We start from the raw sequence: 21,038 nt of genomic DNA on the forward strand, positions 1-21,038 counted from the left end.
AATGGAGGAAGATGATGTGAGTGGTGCGTTCAGAAACACTCATTGTGAGTGTGGGAGCGCACTCTGACACAAACTGGAGCGTTGATAAATTGGGAGCGCTGTCTGAATGTAGCGTTGGGTTATCCAGAGCAGCGCACTCTCAGAGTGTCCAGGTTTCTGATTGGATAGGGGGCGGGGCGGATGTTATGTGTTTACGTTTACCAGAAGAAAACACTGTAGTCCTCGCTCCGGATAACAAGATGCTTGGCGACGCCGTTCTTAGTGCCTTTTTCAGGCGTGTTTTGCTTATATTCTTGAAGCAGCAGTACGACAACAACCTTGTTCTGCTAATGCTTCATCTGTTGAGGAGGAGAAGGGAGGTAGAAGGTTGAAGAAGGGAGGTAGAAGACCGTGCTGTGGCGAATGGAAACCGGTGAGTGCAACGAGTCCGACTGCTCTATCTCAGCCCGTTGCTATGTGCGCTGTATACGTCATGGCGCCAGAAGGGCAAGGAAACGAGCATGTGACTGGAATGAACTTAAAGAGGAATGAGTGTATACAAGTGTAGTGTAGAAATGGAATATTCCAGCCCCTTACATCGAATTGAATTTTCAATCGTGTTGGCCATTTTCATTCTGAATGAAAAGGGAATTAAACTGTCCATGTAAACGCACTCACTTGTCAGCTGCTCCTTCTATGTGCATGTTTATTGAATTAATTACAGTGAATGTTATTTACTGTTAAATCTTTGTTTATTCCGTCATCATGAACAATAATGTGACACTTGGTGCTTTAGTTGATCCAGTTTTATTGTTTCTCTACAAAATGAGTTTTTACAGTCTGTTGGGTCTGAAGCTTGTTTATGATTTGTAATCACATTGAGTCTGTTGTGTTTTTCCACAGACTGAATATTTCTTCCAGTAAAAGCCTGAAGACTCTGCGTCTGACCTTCAGAGGTCGTCTCCTCACAGCTGAGTCAAATCAATCAAACATGTTTCACTTTCAGAGCAGATCAAAGTTTCACAGGTTCAAACTGTTTCTTATTTTGGAGCCAAACTTTCTAATGTTCATGTAGTGGTGACAGTGCTGTGGTACGGCGTGGCTTGTTAGTAATGGATGGTGACTTCACTCACTATAAATTAATAAAGGACTCCTCTTGTGACATTAGAAGGCAAAATGAGCCATCCTGTGATCAATCAAAGTGTTTAATGATGACAAAATAAATGTCACTGAAATGCCAAGAGATTTAATTGTTGCTGCTAATGTGGATAAATCTGAAGTCATTCACACATTAATGGAGCTTTTCATCTATTCTGAAGATGTTTTGCTGCCGCACGAGTTTGATGTCATTTCATCTGCCTTTTCAAAGCTTTGAAAGGAGCTCTGCACAAATTACAACGTTTGGCAGTGTGCCTAATGTCTCCGAAACATGACAGGCGCTCTGCTCAAAGTGCTTCCACCATTATGAACCAGTCACTGGTAGAGCCAGGATCCACTGCTGCTGCTGCTAAATGCTGCTGCTGTGACGACGGCTGCGGCTGCAGCTGCAAAATGCTGCAGCTGCTCCCAACTCCAATACAAAGCTACATGACAGAGGGCTGACTCCACAGGTAACAACAAGCTAACAACAATTACGGTGAAAAAAACCCACAATATTGACCAGCAACATTCAGCGTCTACCTGCTGAACTGCTCCCACAGCCGTAGCCTACTGGAGCTGCACGCTTGGGTGCTTCTGGCTCCTTCGCTACTTCTTTTAACATTCATCAAAATGGAAACCCATTCTACCTTTGACTGAGACGTGTTAAGCCTAGTTCACATTACACAACACACACCTGGCGACATGTGTTTCTGTCAGCGGGAGTCTCACCAACTGCGTTACAACCTGTGTGTGCACACCACAAGAATTCTCCACCAAGCCCTCGCTGACAGAGCCCCAGATAACACGGTGACGTCACCAAACTTGGAGACGACTTGCAGCACAGCCAGACTCTGACTGTACGATCGTTTCTCCTCGCTCTCTGTACCATCTGTTTTCAGTTTCCACCTCAGATGAAGAGCAGTGCAAAACCCATACCAAAGCTAAACAGAGCTCTGTGTCTGTCAGGTGGTCTGAGGGGGAAGCTTGAGCGCAGAGCAGTAACGTCGTGCACAGTGGACTGTAGGACAAAAGCTTTATTCTCAAAATATTATGATTTAAACGAGTCACAACTTGGAAACACCAACAGCCTCTGTGACACCATCAGAGCTGCACAGGTCACAGTCAGCTTTAATGAACCATCAGGGGAGAAACAGGTACCTTATTATTCAATTCAAAAATACATGACATCACAATCTCATCTAAAGCTGAATGATCTTTGAATCAGAGTTCATCTACAGTGAGAGGGTTAAAGTGGTTCATACAGATGAAGTGATGAATATCTGCTGAAAGAGTTTCTGAGTCATTAATGTGTCTGACAGAAAATCAGAGTGACGTTAGTTTGACCTTCATTTATTCCTCCTGACCAGGAAATGATGATAATGATCTAATAATTGTGCTCAGCTCTAAAGACAGAAATCTAAATTAAATATAACTCTGCTATCACAACACACACACACACACACACACACACACACACACACCGGTCGGACATAAACAAACACACACTCTGATGGAGTCCTCCCACCCTGCAGTCGAGAACATTAAAAAACAATTAGGCCTCTCTGATTTGTCTGTTTTTCGCCGCCTCGCCTCGGCAGCGACCCGCAGAGTCCAGCTGCTTCCCTCAGGCCTCTGCAGAGCGCCGGGGACGGAGACAGAGGGGGGACTTCAGAGCAGCTGGAGGACAGAATGAACTGGGGAGGCGTCTCCAGTGTGTCCTGACAGAAGACTGAACTGGACAGTGTTGTTGTTGTAGCTCTCTAATGATGTTGCCGGGCCGGCTGACGGACAGCCTCCAGAGACAAAGGATTTAACACACAGAGACGAGAGGTTTGTGCTCTACAGTCACTCACTCATCTGTGGAGTGACTCAGACTCTCTATGAAAGTTAAAATGAAACTAATGTTCAAAAGGTCAATTACAAATTTAACTTTGTCGCGACGTCTTTCTGACGTTCAACCTTTGACTGATATCAGACAAAACTCTTTAAACTTCCTCCATCTTCACTCTGACTGATTTGTGATTCTAACCAATCACAACACACCAGTGTATCCACCTGAATCTGACATTATTTCAACTCCTCACTGATGTGTCACCATGGCAACATGTAAAATGAAGTACGACGCCATCTTTGATTTCCTCCTCTGTTGGATCATCTGGAGTTTTATTTATTTTGTTGATTTGTGATCCAGTAAAACTGACTTGTTATCCATTATTGATCTGTCTGAGGTTGTTAGTGACACGACACTGTCAGCGCCTGTGGATCTATCACTGTGCTAACGGTCACACCTTCCACTCTTTCTGTTTGTTTCTTTATTTGATTAATTTATTATTTTTCCAAGAGACTGAATATTTTTTCCAGTGAAGACTCTGACATGAGGCGACACTGAGACAACACGTCGATGTAAAACAGCCTCCATAGTCAGTGCTGTAACTTCTCACTGGCTCTGGTGCACTGCCTGATGACATCACAACACCGTTACCTAACAACAGGTGAGCGTCAGGCTATCACACCGTATCACGTTACATCCGACTCTGTTCACACTGGATCCATTATATCATGTAAACAAACCAGTTACCGATCAGCTGTGCACTCAGAGTAACCTCTGAAAAGACGGGTGACCACATGCTGACATACTCACAACAGTAACTCATAGATACTGTTGTCGTAGTTACCAGACTGAATCACACCAGTTCACTGTGGTGACACTTCTATAACTCAGTGACAGTGATTCTGACTGTTTCCTTTCAGAGGAGACCGGGCGTGTACATGTACTAAATCATCTCTCAGGGTCTGACGTGGACAGGTGTTCCAGGTGAAGTTTACAGGATGTGTGTTTAAGATTTGTTGGTGTGAACAAACTGAAAGAGCTGCAGTCAAACCTCAAACTGGTGAAAACGTGATGTTTCTGTTTCATGTGTTCATTCGGTGACAGTTACAGACACGTGATCGCTCCACACTCATCAGATGTTGCTTCAGTATCAGAGCGCTGAGTCACAGTTAAAGTTATGAGCCTCATGTACATCACATGTTCCTTCAGGCTGTGTCAGCGGCGCTTTGTCACATGTTGTTTGTTATCAGTCTCCCAGGAATGTCCCCAAAACCAGTTTCACAACATCAAAGTTTCCATGAGAAGCTTTATCAAAACTTCAGGGGCGGAGTTCAAGGATGAGAGAAGAGACGACATGTTTTTAAACCATGTTTTCAGTCTTTGCAGCCTAAAATAATGTGACAGCGTGCAGGTCGCAGTAACCTGTGTCATCACAGCTAGAAACTAGAATTGCCGCCCCGTGGTTGTATGCCCCCGCCCACCAGCCTGTGGTTGTATGCCCCCGCCCACCAGCCTGTGGTTGTATGACCCCGCCCACCAGCCTGTGGTTGTATGGCCCCGCCCACCAGCCTGTGGTTGTATGACCCCGCCCACCAGCCTGTGGTTGTATGGCCCCGCCCACCAGCCTGTGGTTGTATGACCCCGCCCACCAGCCTGTGGTTGTATGGCCCCGCCCACCAGCCTGTGGTTGTATGGCCCCGCCCACCAGCCTGTGGTTGTATGACTCTGCCCACCAGCCTGTGGTTGTATGACCCCGCCCACCAGCCTGTGGTTGTATGACTCCGCCCACCAGCCTGTGGTTGTATGACTCCGCCCACCAGCCTGTGGTTGTATGGCCCCGCCCACCAGCCTGTGGTTGTATGACTCCGCCCACCAGCCTGTGGTTGTATGACCCCGCCCACCAGCCTGTGGTTGTATGGCCCCGCCCACCAGCCTGTGGTTGTATGACTCCGCCCACCAGCCTGTGGTTGTATGACTCTGCCCACCAGCCTGTGGTTGTATGACCCCGCCCACCAGCCTGTGGTTGTATGACTCCGCCCACCAGCCTGTGGTTGTATGACCTCACCCACCAGCCTATGGTTGTATGACCCAGCGACCCAGAATCATCAGAACACTGATTTGATTCAGTTACCGTGGTGACAATCGAAGCTTCGAAGCATTCGTGTCGGCCCTACAGTCTGCCGTCTTTTTTACCTCGACCAAGTCTGAAAATGTTTCTGCATTATTTCAGTGTTGTTTTAAATGAACTCAGACTGCACTTTAAACAGGTGTGGACAGAAACACAATTTGCTGTTTGAGGTGTTGGACTGTCAGTTCACAGTCGTCAGCTCAACAAAAATCATTTGCTGTATTATTTTCTGAACAGAAGAGGAGCCAACAGAAAAGCTTTTTTTAACTTGTGTAACTATTATATCGGTCGGCGACGGCGAGCAGCCGAAGTGCTTTTTAGTTTTTATGAGATTTCAGCAGAATTTGAGAAAGGAGGCTCAGGTCGACGGTTTAACGCTGCTCGTGGAAATAAAAGTAAAACGTACTTTTTATATTTTACGTTGAGCCTCTGTGATCCTCCCGGAGACTCGGCGTCACGCTGTAGGAGAGGTGAACGCTCTCTGGTTGCAGATTGCTTCACCTCTGACGGTCTGCGCTCCATCAGCAGGTGACTTGGAGGGGATAATCCCCGCCAATCAATTACCCTTCACAGCCAAAGTCATCAGGCGGCGCCGGCCAGGCTTATTTCAGCAGTCGTGGAATCAAAGGGGAAAATGAGGGGAAGCATTTAAGTGAAGCGCACACGTTTCACAGAGCTGTATCACCTGCTAATGGAGCGGCGAGTCCTGAAATGATGCGATACAGGTGATTGAGAAGTCGCTGCTTCGTTACAGTTCCTCTCAAATTAGACAATCTGCTGTTTGGATCCACAGTCGATAAACGGATTTCCTCCCACAGAGCAAACAGGAAGTCAGGTCACTCTGTGGTCGCAGCGTGTAATTCCTGTCACTTGAACCATCACTACTCAGTTCAGTTACTCACCATTTAGGATTTACACGTCACTTTCTGTCAGTGTGGAGGTCAAATCATCCGGCACAGATTGTCTCAGCTCAGCTTCAGGCGAACACGCCATGTGACTTCTGCTGGTGGTGGATGTGGTGGCGGTGGCGGTGGCAGTGACAGTGGCGCTCTCCCTCTGGCAGCCTCCGTCTGGATTTCATAATCAGGAAGTAGCACTGAGCAGAGGAGACAGAGGAGATGTGTATTAGAGGCTGGCTGATGGCGTTCATTTCAATCGCCACCAATTTATTCTCCCAAATAATACAAGCACTAATCTAATAATGACAAGGAGGGGAAATTACTTCTCACCAACGCTCTGTCACACACACGTGCACTCTGTACAAGCAGCGTGTGTGTGTGTGTGTGTGTGTGTGTGTGTTGCATCTGCCTCAATTGTGAGAATGTGTGCACGGATTGTGTCTCTAACTTTAGTTACAGTTTACATTTGGCAAGACGGAGGATGTGCGTGCACGTGAGTTTGCGTGCACATGAGTGTGCATGTGTGTGAATGTCAGGCTGAAACTAATTCTTCTTCCCATTATCATTATGAGACAGGGTGAGCAGAGCTGAGAGGGGATTACTGTCTTTGTCATCCTCTACATCACTTACTTTAATAAAACTTCAGCCTGTGATTACATTTCATATGCAAATACTGTATGCTGTGTGAATCCACAATGAGAGGGTTAACTCTGTGTCACTACATACTCTGTGCACTGGTAACGTGCGCACGTGTGTGCTAACGTGCTAACAGCAAACACACACAGTGAAGAAGAAGAAGTGCTGAAATCATTTTTAAATTCCAGTGGATAAAAACAGAAGCACCACAGCAGAGAAACACTCCACGACTCAAATCTGTAACCTGCAATAAAAGTAAACAATACGAGCAGCTGAACAAACTCAAGTATCGACCATAAAGTCGTCAGTGTGACGGAGGGCTGAGGTGATTCATCAACCTGGTCCAAAAAATACTGGCACTTGGTCAGTGACTTCTGGCGTCAGACACGGACGAAAAAAAGCTGTCGTTTGACGTCAGCATGACACCCGGCTGGACCAGTGGCGTCACGGAGGAAACACAGAGGAACAACAACAAAAGTGAAGATGGTGGCTGTTCTTTTGTCCTAAACCCAACCACGTGTGTGTTGGCTAAACGTAACCACGTGTGTGTGTTGACTAAACGTAACCACGTGTGTGTTGGCTAAACGTAACCACGTGTGTGTGTTGACTAAACGTAACCACGTGTGTGTTGGCTAAACGTAACCACGTGTGTGTGTTGACTAAACGTAACCACGTGTGTGTTGGCTAAACGTAACCACGTGTGTGTGTTGACTAAACGTAACCACGTGTGTGTGTGTGTTGGCTAAACGTAACCACGTGTGTGTGTGTTGGCTAAACGTAACCACGTGTGTGTGTGTTGGCTAAACGTAACCACGTGTGTGTGTTGGCTAAACGTAACCACGTGTGTGTGTGTGTTGGCTAAACGTAACCACGTGTGTGTGTGTTGGCTAAACGTAACCACGTGTGTGTGTTGGCTAAACGTAACCACATGCGTGTGTTGACTAAACGTAACCACGTGTGTGTGTTGGCTAAACGTAACCACGTGTGTGTGTTGACTAAATGTAACCACGTGTGTGTGTTGGCTAAACGTAACCATGTGTGTGTGTTGAATAAATGTAACCGTGTGTGTGTGTGTTGGCTAAACGTAACCACGTGTGTGTGTGTGTTGGCTAAACGTAACCACGTGTGTGTGTTGGCTAAACGTAACCATGTGTGTGTGTTGAATAAATGTAACCGTGTGTGTGATGGCTAAACGTAACCACGTGTGTGTGTGTGTTGGCTAAACGTAACCACGTGTGTGTGTTGGTTAAATGTAACTACGTGTGTGTGTGTTGTTGAAGGAAAAAAAAAATGACATAGTGCTTTTATTTTGAAAGAGACTGTATGCAAACTGTACATTTCCTGTGAAAACAGAAGTGTATTTTGAAAACAGACAATGCATGTAACAGGCTGAAGTTGACACGGCGTCCCAGAACGTCAACAACCAACACACCCAGGGTACCTTGGACGCCATATGTTAATGACCAAACGTGGACATGTGACGAGGTCACAGTGAGGATGAGTTGAACTATTAATATTGTAACAGAATCTGAATCTCAGTCTGAGTCACTGTTTTTTTTTTCACAAACTAGAGAAATTTTTCATTTTTCTTTAGTTTTACTGGAGATTTGAAGCAAACTGTAAACCTACATCACTGGTTTTGTTTCAATTCTGTCTTCTTGAATTTATGATAACATATTTTTGACTAGTTTGTCATATTGTCAAAAACATCATTAATACCTTGAAATATCCTGATGTAATTTTATGGCCATATCACACACTGACACAAGTGTTTACTGAGCCTGATGTGGTGGTTGGATCTTGAGACGGTCAGTATTAACAGCACCATGAGGAGCTTACCAACAACATGTCGTCTGAGTGAACCACTGAAACATCATCACATGCAGAGGGCCGTCAGAGCTCCAACAGTTAAAGATACTCCCTCAGCACCTCCTCAGCTCTGCTCACAAACACAGCGACACACTGTCAGGTATTTCTCTCTAACAGTCGTCGCTCCTCTCTCTCTCTCTGTAATGTGCCGTTCTGTCAGAAATAGTCTCGCCGTGTCAGAGCGACCTGCCTGAGTCGGTCGCTCTGACATGCTTCCTCTGCCCTCACATGTGATTCAGTGTGTGACCGTGTGTGTGTTCCATGCATGTCAGGGCTGGATCAGGTTGGTAGACTGTGTGTGTTCGTGTGTGTGTGTGTGTGTGATACCCCTGACGCTCAGGACTACAGCAGAGCTGACAGTGCATGACTAAACGCCCCCCTGTGAACCTGCCTGAATGGAGCTGACTGCTCCAATGAGGCAGGGCAGACCAGACAAAGCACATGTGGGCGAGGGACCAGGGAGCGGTGGAAGAGGCCGGGCTGGATGTGTCAATCTTCCTCGCTGGGGGACAAGGAGACTTTGTGTCGGGGCTAAAGGATGGGAAACTCGGCATTGACCCGGGCCAAAGTGGGACACTGAGAGAGCAGAACTATTGTCTCTGATTTGGTTTGGAGGGCGTTTTGTTTCTTTGGAGGGATGGGAAGCTGGCTGACAATGAGCTTGATGGATGTCCACGCCGCTGCCCTCTAACATCTGTGGATGATTATTCTTTGTGTCGCTGCACTTGTTGGGTTTTGCAGGAAATTGTTGAAAAGGAGAGGTTTGATTCTTCGTCTGATGGCTCTATTGTTCGCAGGAAAAAACCAGAGATTTTCTCACAGCGTGAAGTCTGTTCCTACGTCCTCATCTCCTGAGAGCGGCTCATTCCCTGCTCCAGAAATCAGCACCGGCATTTTCACATTTCACCTTCTCTGCTTCAAGCAAAGTCAAGAGCCGGTGCTCGAGGCCGCGGTTTGGGCAAACTCATCCTGAAGTAATCAATCACCTAATTCAGTTTGTCTGTGAATCTGACTGATTATCACAGAGGAGAAATCAATGCTGAGGAGTCTGATTGGTGCAGCCACACTCCTCATCATCAAAGGAGCCTGATTGGTAAGAGAAGGTGTGAAGCACTGGCATTCAACTGAAGGCCCGCGGGCCAAATCTGGCCCTGATACAGAGCCCTGTGGTCCCCCCAACCATTCCTGATTCACTGTGAAAATAAATTAATTCACATTCTGTATTTTGTACTTTTATAAACATTAAGCTGCTTTCAATCCACCGCACAGCATCGTCCCCGACAACCTCCTGACTGTGAGTGCGTTTCCTCAGAAAAGCAAAGCGGCTGCTGTCTTGACGGTCCTGATGCTGATGGCGGGCAGGTGCTTCAGTGAAGGTTGGAGGTGAAAACTAGACGGCGCCATGTAAATAACGTCAAACTGCAGCTAGACGACAGAAACGACTGAAATGACCAAAGATTTCTACAAGCTTGGACAATTTATCATTTGAAGCTTGAACATGTTCTCTCTGGCCTCGTAAGGACTCGTACACACGTAACATTTTTTGCGCCCTCAGATTCATTGTTTTCAATGTAGATGTGCGGCAGCTGTGCTCAAACGCCCGAGTGCCGCTCCCTGAAAGAAACTTGTTCAGCTTCTGGAACGCAACAGCGTGCACCGCACGTCATGTGACGAGGACCAACCAATCACAGCTGACAGATTGAAGGTATCGTCTGAAATCATCAGTACCTTAAAGGTACTGCCTGACAGCCTCAAGCTGATTGGCCCCTGACCTCCTGTCACTTTGTTAAAAAGTGGCCCCTGAGTAAAGCGAGCTGATGATCCGTGCTGCAGAGCGCCTGCTGCCAGCAGAGACAAACAGAAGCTGTTCTTCATGCTCTGAAATATTAACTGGCACTTAAAGCTGAACATGGAGTCTGTCCTCCGTCAGCAGGAACAGCATCAGGCTGCCTGTGTGGACGCACACAGACCAGGAGAAACATAAAAACGTCTCCGTGTTTCACCTGAACTGATGCGGCGCTGAGCTAACAGGCAGCACGAAGACAAACTGTGTCATCAGATCCTCACAGAGAGGACGCTGAATCTCCCATCACTCCCTGCAGTTTTTATTATTAAAAAGCCGAAGCGTGGATTAACTTCATGTATTATTCAGTCCTGATAGATGATCGGTTCTCGCCAGGCCGTGTTTACGATCCAGGTTAAGTTTATTGCAACGTTTGTGTTCAGATGTGATTGTATTTCCTCGGCTGGCACCGAATAATACAATCGGATTCCTGTCATTTGGATCATGCTTCAAACTGACACGCTGCAATCTCAATCTCATTAGCAGAGCAGCAGAGACGTGCACGTGATGCCGTCTGCTCGGCTGGCAGTGGACAGAGCTTCCACTCTAAACTTTGCTGCTTTTCATGCGTGTATTTTGGTTTATTCATCATTTTGAAGCAAACAACCAATTATGCAAATAGCACTCAAAGCAACCCATTCAGCAGATTTCAAATGGCCTTTTCTCCGTCTTCTTTCAGCGTCTGTTGTGCTCTTTGTGTATTTTTGATAAATCAAGTAAAGCTACAGGCGATGCATCACTCTGTGTCATCTGTCAGCAGGAAATGAATGGTTACTAGGAGCTTTGCTCGGGGCTTTGTATCCTGTACCCTCCGAGGACAGCCGGCACTGCGAGCAGAGGTGAGCAACAAAGAAAAATCAGATTAAGAGTCTCCTCGGAGAAATTCATCTGCGATATTAACATCTGATATGTGAAACATGGCTGCGCCTGTGTACATCGGGACAAAGTAGCCTTTAAATTTTTCCCAGGACGTGCCACTGAGACTGGATGGGTAAGTAAAGCAGGGGGAGGAAAATCAATGGCAACGCTGGGGAAAATGAGGGAAAGGAGATTCATGCAGCAGTCCACTAAAAATAGATAAAACCCAGCAGAGGAGATGGAAGCCAGGCAGCTCAGGGCCAGAATCTCCTGAATGCCAGTCTTCCTACACCCACTTTAGGCCTTTAAATCCCTGACCATGCAGAGCAGGCAGACGCCAGCCGCCCACAGCGCCCTGCTCTGTCCCTACCCTCCATCTTATCGTCCGTTTCCACTCCCGTCCTTGGAAGGTCACACAGTCTTCATGTCCAACTCCTCTCCCTTCCCTTCCTCCACCCAGTCTCTAATCCAAGTGTCAACACTGGCCTTGGAGCGCTTGTCAAACACATAAATGAAGCATGCACATATGGCGACCGGCACGCACGCAAGGATGGATACAGCACACACACACACACACACACACACAGATGGATCCTCTGACAGCTCTTTCAACATAAAGTGACCACAACATATGCCCGTCAGAAGCACACTGACAGTTAACAGCCAGATTGTGATGAAGACAGTTGGTCTCTCTTCTTCCATCTCAATGAGACATTTATTCTCCTATTAAGACTTGAAGAGGTTTCATTAAAAGGCTCGACTCTGTTGTTAAACTTATTTATAACTGCTCAACGTGTGATGCTACAGTTTATTCATATTAAGGCTGGGCGGTATACCGGTTCGTACCGAAAACCAGTATTTATTTTTGTTATCATATGAATTTTTCATACACTGTAACACCGGTGAATAGCCAAAACAACGTCTGGAACATGCGTGGCGGGAAAGTGTTTGAGCGGGGACCCATTTCACCACTGCACACCACAGGCACGCCAGAGCCGGCGAGAGTGAGAGCATAGAGAAGAGTTTAGAGGTGAGAATGGCTGCTGGAGAGAGTCCTGAAAGCGAAGCAACTGTACACGATGACCCAGAAGAACTAAAAAAGAGCAGTGCTTGCCCTGTATGCAGCCAGCAGCACCGCCACTGATTTATTTTTTTCGTCTTCACTCTTTAGAAACTACCGTTTATTATTTGGCACGACAGATGCTTCATATCCAGGTCTATAGAACAGGTCTATACCTTGTGCTTTTATTAAGCAAACTAAAGAGCTTTATGTTATTTATCTCATTTACATGACGGCATGTCATTTCTGTCCCTACATGGTTGCACGTTTACAATTCTCCTCTGCTCTCTGTATCGCACATGGCGGAGTTTCGCCCCAATGCGCGTGCGCACACACACACACACACACATACACACAGGCACTAATGGAGTGGCGCCTGTGTTGCATTCAGGCGTTGTCACGTAAATAACAAATACCAGCACTTGAATAGGCCGTAGCACAACACAGCAGCATGTCAAGTGGGCCGAACCCGAGCAAAAATAAAAATACAGTCAAATACCGTGAAAACGATATGATTTTTTTTTAAGACGTGATATGAAAATTTTGTCATAGTGCCCAGCCCTAATTTATATCGTTACCTCTCTGACTGAGTGTGTGTGTGTGTGTGTGTGTGTGAGAGAGAGACAGACAGCCAACAGAAACATTCATCTCTGCAGATTCTGTCACCGATAACAAGTGTTGGTGTGAATACACCAGAGTTCATTTTGTTGACGAAACTGTGAAAAAGAAATTTCAATTACTTTTTATCCATGACGAAAACAAGATGATGACGAGGAGCTAAAAATAAATCTTGAAAATAAAAACTAAGATGAAATCTATGTTTTATTTCACTGACGAGACAAATAAATTTTCATGAATTTTTGTCGACTAAAACCACGAAGGATAAAAATGAATGTGAATAATACTATTAAACATTTTGTCCAAAGACCACAAGTAAATCTAAAACAGCTGTCAGAATTAAGACTGACACACAGTGGAGGCCTTTAACTGGTCATCACACAGACAGAACAGCATGAACACACACACACACACACACACACACACACACAGAGTGAACTCGTGTCGTCCCAGTCATCCCCGTCCTCCTCCTCTCACTGTAGTTAACACCGCTTCAAGGTCTCAGGAACAGAGTTTCACGCATACATAAAATATGAGCACTAATGACCAGTTTCACCATCACTGCAACGTGTAATTAGCATCATAATGATTTGCCATTTATTTGCTTTCACAGCAAAGTGAAGAATTGGGTTTAATTAATAATTTGCTGGTGAGGAATTAATTGGAGGATGCGGCTGTCGCAGCTGTGCCAGCGTCCCCCGCTCTGCACGGAGGGCACAATTAAGTGCTGATTGCCGGGGCTGCCATGTTGAAATGTGACCCGCTCTGAAGCCAGACGAGGGGGGGGGGGCAGAGGTGACACTGACAGACAAATGGAGGGTGCTGCGCTGAGCGACTGTCACTGCTGCTGTCTGCTGGTCTTGGACCTGCTGCTGCATCATCATCATTATAAACACACAGACAGGCGTTTACGTGCTGCGTGGCCTCGTCTGCATGAGAGAGGCTGTTAGCAGGATGGTGTCTGTGTCATCCATGACTGACCCTCAGCCGCCGCATCCTCACAAACACATTAACACCACACAGTGAATGTTCCTGCAATCACTTTAACATTTCACGTTATTCTGTCACTTCATGCTCGGCTAAAGCGAACCTTGAGCTTCACACCAAAAACTTCCCTCCATTTTCCATGACAGGAAGGAGATTGAAAACGTGTTTCCAGGGGAACAAGAAAAATAAATTGCTCGCTGAAAACAAACAACGTCTGAAATGGTTTGATTTGCACAGGATTAGCGTTGTCAGGGGACGTCTGTCATCAGCAGGATATGGCAGATCATTTTCTGAGGATTTTTTCACAGATTCAGGCAGGATTAAAATCACTGTCCACAATTATCATAAATTAGCGGCTGTCCCTCGGTGATGTCTCTCTTTCAAACACACTCAGATAAATGTGTTCAAACACAGAGCGCTGACAGGCTGCCAATATTCCACTGAAACATCATGTGAGCTGTGTTTCACCTCCTCAATCCTCATTTCCCCTTAAATTATCCCTTAATGGAACCAGAAAGCACTAAAGGCATTAAAAAAATGGTAGATCTGAAGTTTTAAAGTTTCAGACTATAAATACAGATTACACAGATTTGTTTACACCCTCCACCTTATTCCAGATCCTACCATACCATGTGTGGATAATGTCAACAACAGACACAGGACGATAGCATGTCACATGTAGACATGAAAGTCCACAGACAGAACAATGGTATGTGACGAGTTGGGATGGGAACACGATTCACAGACCTTATTTAAGACATCTGACCGAAAACTCAACGACTTCAAGACGAAGGAACAGGAAGTGCAAACATGCTAACTCATTTCCAGGTTTTATCTGTCTGTGTAGCTGCTCAAGGCTCCGCCATGTTCACCACAAGTCACCACTGTTTCTGCAGAGCTGTTTGAAGCTGCGTCATCAGCGTGGATCAGAGCTTTTATTCTGAAAACAGGAAACAGAGGTTACAATATTATAACCCTAGTTCCATTAGCAGAGGCAGAGTCCACTACTGAACTCTGGGTCACACCCTCTTCAACTCACCAAAACGCATTCGGCCACTAAAATCTGCATGAGGCGACCAATCAGGACGCGGCTACCTGAATAGATCCTCTTAGAGCCGACATCACAATGACATCATGTTATCAGCTGGAGGTGCAGCTGCCTCTCCCCCACAGGGCTGTAGGCTCCACAGGAGTGTAAAAATGTGTATGTCTTGTTGTGTTATTGGGAGCCAGAATAGAAGGAGTCATGGCTCAAAACCAGCCGCCACTGCCCGTCAACAAAAACAAAGACAACTATGGTTAAATGTGATAAGACCAAAGGACTGGACGGAGGCCATCATCAAAAATGCTCACATGTGCAGCGCACACTTCATATCAGGTTAGGGAAAAAGTATTTCCTGTTGTAGGGATGAATAAGGTTATGTGTATTAAGGGTTATCATGTCCACCTCATCAGAAACTGGGGAGGGATTAAGAGGAAGATTGGATTTCTCTGCAACGCTAACTTTTTAGCACATTAGCTAACGTTAGCTTCCATAGCAAAACAAACAAGTGTGGTCCTCCTTTGTCAGATTGGCTTCCTGTGACATCATCCATCCACTGAGTGAGAGCATACGGGTCGGCCAGTCTGGTCCCGTTGGTCAGTGTTTACTTATTCAAGTAACACTGGCGGTCCCGGAGAGTGAGTGACCTGACATGGTGCGTTGGTAAATTCAGTCTGACGCTCTACACTAAAATGAGAGCCCTGTTGGTGGAAGAAACGCAGCGTTATATTTCTACATGAATGAACCAACGGTTAAGTTAATCACACATTCACTCCGCTCGGCGCTCTGCTGCTCCGTCTCCACAGACAGAGTGTCCAGAGTGCGCTCTGCCACTCTGAGAGTGCGCTGCTCTGGATAACCCAACGCTACATTCAGACAGCGCTCCCAATTTATCAACGCTCCAGTTTGTGTCAGAGTGCGCTCCCACACTCACAATGAGTGTTTCTGAACGCACCACTCACATCATCTTCCTCCATCATCTAAAACAAGACAACACAACTTGTTAGCTAGCGCTAGCTAATGTCTGAGGAGAACTGTTTTGCCTCCAGCTAAGCCCCGCCCACCAACAAACATCACACTGTTTACTAACAGTAAGCGAGTCCATACATTTCCCTGATAATGTGTCAAATTTTGACTTGTAATCGATTACTCTGGCTTGAATAAAGAAGCTGGACACTTCCTCCAGCACTGGTCAGCACTGGTCAGCACTGGTTGAACTGGACATCAATACTGCAGAAGCCTAACGTGACCCCGGTGACCTCTGGCTGCACATCACTGATCACATACAGTAAACGCAGCAGAATCACACGACAGTATCGTGATGAAAACAAACACAGATCCAATCAGATTCATATTAAAAGCAAACAGAAACAGTCGGCTTGTGTCCGCCCACAGCCGAGTGGCGGTCACTGACCTCAGCACAGTCAAACACAGAGGTAATAACCAGGCACGCTCCCTGGAGGTCTCCCCTCTGTCCTCCAGTCCCTGAGAGACAAGCTGCACGGCTCCAGAGATGAATAACCACAGCACTGAGCCTCACAGCGGTCGAGTGTCGAGATCACACAGCTGCAGCCTTCCTGTTTATTACATGAGCGACCCAGAACACGGCGAGGACGTAAAGGAAAGGCAGGGAAAAATGTCACAATGTGGTGGTTCAGAGGCGGGCACGCTCTCCTGGACAGAGACTAGTGTGAATTAGTCACAGTGTCCAGGATGAGGGACAGGAGACAGCAGCCGGCAGACTGTTAATTCTCGCCGCTGGTCCGAGCAGATAGACACTTGAAAGGATTATGCACCTATCCAAACTCTCCTCTGTAATCCTTAAAGAGGACAACAAACACCTGAGGCTTTACGCCTCCACACAGTCCCCAAAGATGAGAGTATACAATGCTGCTTCCCTCATTTACATCTCTTACAAGTATTTTTTCCACTCAAGGTCGGACATCTTCCCGTGGGGAAACTAACAGCAGCTCCACAGATGAAAACGAGTCCAAGTCCTCCTCTCTGAACGAGCTGTCAGATGTAAAGGCCGCGATCGCAGGAACAACGTGTCACGTCTTCAGAAGAGATTTTCATGAAGTCATTGTTTGCTTCTCTGCCTTTACAGCTCTTTTATGTGCTTGAGTGAATTAACACAAGCGGACGTTTGACGGGGAAATAATTCCTCTCTTCTGTAAACTCCACTTTTCTGTATTTATTGGTGGGAAGAGACAGAGTCGTGCTGCAGGATGAAACTGATGTGGTAATTTGTCTGACACTGACCTATAAAAACGTCTCTGCACTTCCACATTAAAAAGTTCCACTGGTGTGGATACACCAGTCGTCCTTGTAATTTCTCTGATGTTTCCTTTCAAGTAGCCGGTTTATGGATCACGGAGGGGCCGCCGACCCAAACAGCTTCAGACACAATCAACCGAGTGCACTCAGCTACTCTTTTTTTTTTTTTTTTTAGCTGGAGGTTGAAGTAGCCGTCTCTGCACTCAGCATCAAATTAAGGTAAAAGTAAGCTGCTGGGGCCTGATTCAATTCTGACAGAAAAAGTGGAGCCACATTCATTGAATTTAAAAACCTCGCTGACCTCTGGACGTCCCTGCTGGAATGCAATGTTCAATATAGTCTCACATTAGAGACCCGTCTCACAGCTCTGTGCCAGAGCAGGACAGTCGGCTGCCAGAAACCAGACTGCCAGACTTTACTCTGCTGTGGGAGCAGAGAAACAAATGTTAGCTCCGACCTGCTCACAGGACTGAACCTGAGCAGAGAACAGGACTGAGTCTGAGCAGAGAACAGGACTGAACCTGAGCAGAGAACAGGACTGAACCTGAGCAGAGAACAGGACTGAGTCTGAGCAGAGGACAGGACTGAACCTGAGCAGAGAACAGGACTGAACCTGAGCAGAGGACAGGACTGAACCTGAGCAGAGAACAGGACTGAACCTGAGCAGAGAACAGGACTGAGTCTGAGCAGAGAACAGGACTGAGTCTGAGCAGAGGAGAACAGGACTGAACCTCAGCAGAGAACAGGACTGAGTCTGAGCAGAGGAGAACAGGACTGAACCTGAGCAGAGAACAGAACTGAACCTCAGCAGAGAATAGGACTGAACCTGAGCAGAGAACAGGACTGAGTCTGAGCAGAGGAGAACAGGACTGAATCTGAGCAGGGAACAGGACTGAACCTGAGCAGAGAACAGGACTGAACCTGAGCAGAGAACAGGACTGAACCTGAGCAGAGGACAGGACTGAACCTGAGCAGAGGAGAACAGGACTGAACCTGAGCAGAGGACAGGACTGAGTCTGAGCAGAGGACAGGACTGAGTCTGAGCAGAGGAGAACAGGACTGAACCTGAGCAGAGAACAGGACTGAACCTGAGCAGAGGAGAACAGGACTGAGTCTGAGCAGAGAACAGGACTGAGTCTGAGCAGAGGACAGGACTGAGTCTGAGCAGAGGACAGGACTGAGTCTGAGCAGAGAACAGGACTGAACCTGAGCAGAGGAGAACAGGACTGAGTCTGAGCAGAGAACAGGACTGAGTCTGAGCAGAGGACAGGACTGAGTCTGAGCAGAGAACAGGACTGAGTCTGAGCAGAGGAGAACAGGACTGAACCTGAGCAGAGAACAGGACTGAACCTGAGCAGAGAACAGGACTGAGTCTGAGCAGAGGAGAACAGGACTGAGTCTGAGCAGAGGAGAACAGGACTGAACCTGAGCAGAGAACAGGACTGAACCTGAGCAGAGGAGAACAGGACTGAACCTGAGCAGAGAACAGGACTGAACCTGAGCAGAGGAGAACAGGACTGAACCTGAGCAGAGGAGAACAGGACTGAACCTGAGCAGAGAACAGGACTGAACCTCAGCAGAGGACAGGACTGAACCTCAGCAGAGGACAGGACTGAACCTGAGCAGAGGAGAACAGGACTGAACCTGAGCAGAGGACAGGACTGAACCTGAGCAGAGGAGAACAGGACTGAGTCTGAGCAGAGAACAGGACTGAGTCTGAGCAGAGGAGAACAGGACTGAACCTGAGCAGAGGACAGGACTGAACCTGAGCAGAGGACAGGACTGAACCTGAGCAGAGGAGAACAGGACTGAGTCTGAGCAGAGAACAGGACTGAGTCTGAGCAGAGGAGAACAGGACTGAACCTGAGCAGAGGACAGGACTGAACCTGAGCAGAGGACAGGACTGAACCTGAGCAGAGAACAGGACTGAACCTGAGCAGAGAACAGGACTGAGTCTGAGCAGAGGACAGGACTGAGTCTGAGCAGAGGACAGGACTGAACCTGAGCAGAGGAGAACAGGACTGAACCTGAGCAGAGAACAGGACTGAACCTGAGCAGAGGAGAACAGGACTGAACCTGAGCAGAGAACAGGACTGAACCTGAGCAGAGGAGAACAGGACTGAACCTGAGCAGAGAACAGGACTGAACCTGAGCAGAGGAGAACAGGACTGAACCTGAGCAGAGAACAGGACTGAGCCTGAGCAGAGGACAGGACTGAGTCTGAGCAGAGGAGAACAGGACTGAGTCTGAGCAGAGAACAGGACTGAACCTGAGCAGAGAACAGGACTGAGCCTGAGCAGAGGACAGGACTGAGTCTGAGCAGAGGAGAACAGGACTGAGTCTGAGCAGAGGACAGGACTGAACCTGAGCAGAGGAGAACAGGACTGAACCTGAGCAGAGAACAGGACTGAACCTGAGCAGAGGAGAACAGGACTGAACCTGAGCAGAGAACAGGACTGAACCTGAGCAGAGGAGAACAGGACTGAACCTGAGCAGAGAACAGGACTGAACCTGAGCAGAGAACAGGACTGAACCTGAGCAGAGGAGAACAGGACTGAACCTGAGCAGAGAACAGGACTGAGCCTGAGCAGAGGACAGGACTGAGCCTGAGCAGAGGAGAACAGGACTGAACCTGAGCAGAGAACAGGACTGAACCTGAGCAGAGGACAGGACTGAGCCTGAGCAGAGGAGAACAGGACTGAGCCTGAGCAGAGGAGAACAGGACTGAGCCTGAGCAGAGAACAGGACTGAACCTGAGCAGAGAACAGGACTGAACCTGAGCAGAGAACAGGACTGAACCTGAGCAGAGGACAGGACTGAGCCTGAGCAGAGGAGAACAGGACTGAGCCTGAGCAGAGGAGAACAGGACTGAGCCTGAGCAGAGAACAGGACTGAACCTGAGCAGAGAACAGGACTGAACCTGAGCAGAGAACAGGACTGAACCTGAGCAGAGGACAGGACTGAGCCTGAGCAAAGGAGAACAGGACTGAGTCTGAGCAGAGAACAGGACTGAGTCTGAGCAGAGGAGAACAGGACTGAACCTGAGCAGAGAACAGGACTGAACCTGAGCAGAGAACAGGACTGAGTCTGAGCAGAGAACAGGACTGAGTCTGAGCAGAGGACAGGACTGAACCTGAGCAGAGAACAGGACTGAACCTGAGCAGAGGAGAACAGGACTGAACCTGAGCAGAGGACAGGACTGAACCTGAGCAGAGAGCAGGACTGAACCTGAGCAGAGGACAGGACTGAACCTGAGCAGAGGACAGGACTGAACCTGAGCAGAGAACAGGACTGAGCCTGAGCAGAGGACAGGACTGAGTCTGAGCAGAGGACAGGACTGAGTCTGAGCAGAGGACAGGACTGAACCTGAGCAGAGGACAGGACTGAACCTGAGCAGAGGAGAACAGGACTGAACCTGAGCAGAGGACAGGACTGAGCCTGCAAACTGGCTTCATGTTCAGCAAAATGGCATCACGTATTATAAGTGCAGAAGATCATAGATCAGGATATCTTTACAGTGCACAGTGTGTTATTCTGCATTAAAGTTTTACTCCTCACTGAGACAGGTGTGTGTCGCAGACTACAGTTGGACTACTGGACAGATATTTTGACAACTATCTGAGTGTGAGTGAGTGTTCTCAGCCCAGTCTGCACTGGATTAGAAAAACCTGGGGACATCTTGTGATGTAAGAATATACTGTACCAAACACTGCAAGGGACAGCGCACACAAACCACCTCATCATTTACACAAACATGACTCAAAACAGATCTTTAAAACTTCCTCTACATTTAAGAGTGAAGGGAAAAATCGATACAGCATATAAATCATTAATATTACAAATACCAATATAAATGTTGGCGGCCGACTAG

At 47.3% G+C, this 21,038-nt stretch overlaps 1 long non-coding RNA gene across 1 annotated transcript in view; it reads right to left on the reverse strand.

Annotated features, from left to right (window-relative positions):
• The window catches only part of LOC144464397 (uncharacterized), an 88,239-nt gene that overhangs the window by 59,443 nt on the left and 7,758 nt on the right, over nucleotides 1–21,038 (reverse strand). Inside the window, exon 2 of the long non-coding RNA XR_013492109.1 lies at nucleotides 5,981–6,174. This is a non-coding gene — a long non-coding RNA (uncharacterized LOC144464397). The remainder of the gene's footprint in view (nucleotides 1–5,980; nucleotides 6,175–21,038) is intronic.

The sequence above is a fragment of the Epinephelus lanceolatus genome, chromosome 10 (genome assembly GCF_041903045.1).
Source record: "Epinephelus lanceolatus isolate andai-2023 chromosome 10, ASM4190304v1, whole genome shotgun sequence".
In the NCBI taxonomy this organism is placed as follows: domain Eukaryota; kingdom Metazoa; phylum Chordata; class Actinopteri; order Perciformes; family Serranidae; genus Epinephelus; species Epinephelus lanceolatus.